Raw genomic sequence first — 595 nt, forward strand, 5'->3', positions numbered from 1 at the left:
GCAGGTACTCCCCGAAACAACCATGTCCGGAGAGCACCTGCGTCAGGCGGTACGTCAACCGGCCGTGGCGGCGGTCCATCCATGCATCAAACACGGGTAGGACCGCCCCCACGGCCCGCTGCCGGGCGGCGCCGCTGACCACCAGCTGGCGCCGCCACGGTACGCCGTGTACCATAGCCGTACCTGGCTGTACCATCCGGTGTTTAGGTCGTTCAACGAAGGTCGTTCAAGTCGGCAAAAACAATTCAACACGAACAAACCTGCGTACGCCCAATTCATAACGGCGTTAGCTTCCTCACTTTCTCGTGAGCCGTCGCGGAGGGTGGGCGCGCGTCTTATACTCGTCCTTTCTCTTGTTACTAGCCCATTGTTTGTTGCAGGCATTCGACAACCATCAATTTATTTACTGTGCATATTGTTGTGTCCCCTCTCTTGTTACTAATCCAATAGTATGTTACAGATGTTCGAGAACCATTGTATTCGATATTTATTTTCTTATGTACTGTGATTTCTATACTGTAATTTATTTACTGTGCATATTGTTGTGTCCCCTCTCTTGTTACTAATCCCTTGTATGTTACAGATGTTCGAGAAC

The sequence above is a fragment of the Dufourea novaeangliae genome, unplaced genomic scaffold (genome assembly GCF_001272555.1).
Source record: "Dufourea novaeangliae isolate 0120121106 unplaced genomic scaffold, ASM127255v1 scaffold205, whole genome shotgun sequence".
NCBI lineage: Eukaryota > Metazoa > Arthropoda > Insecta > Hymenoptera > Halictidae > Dufourea > Dufourea novaeangliae.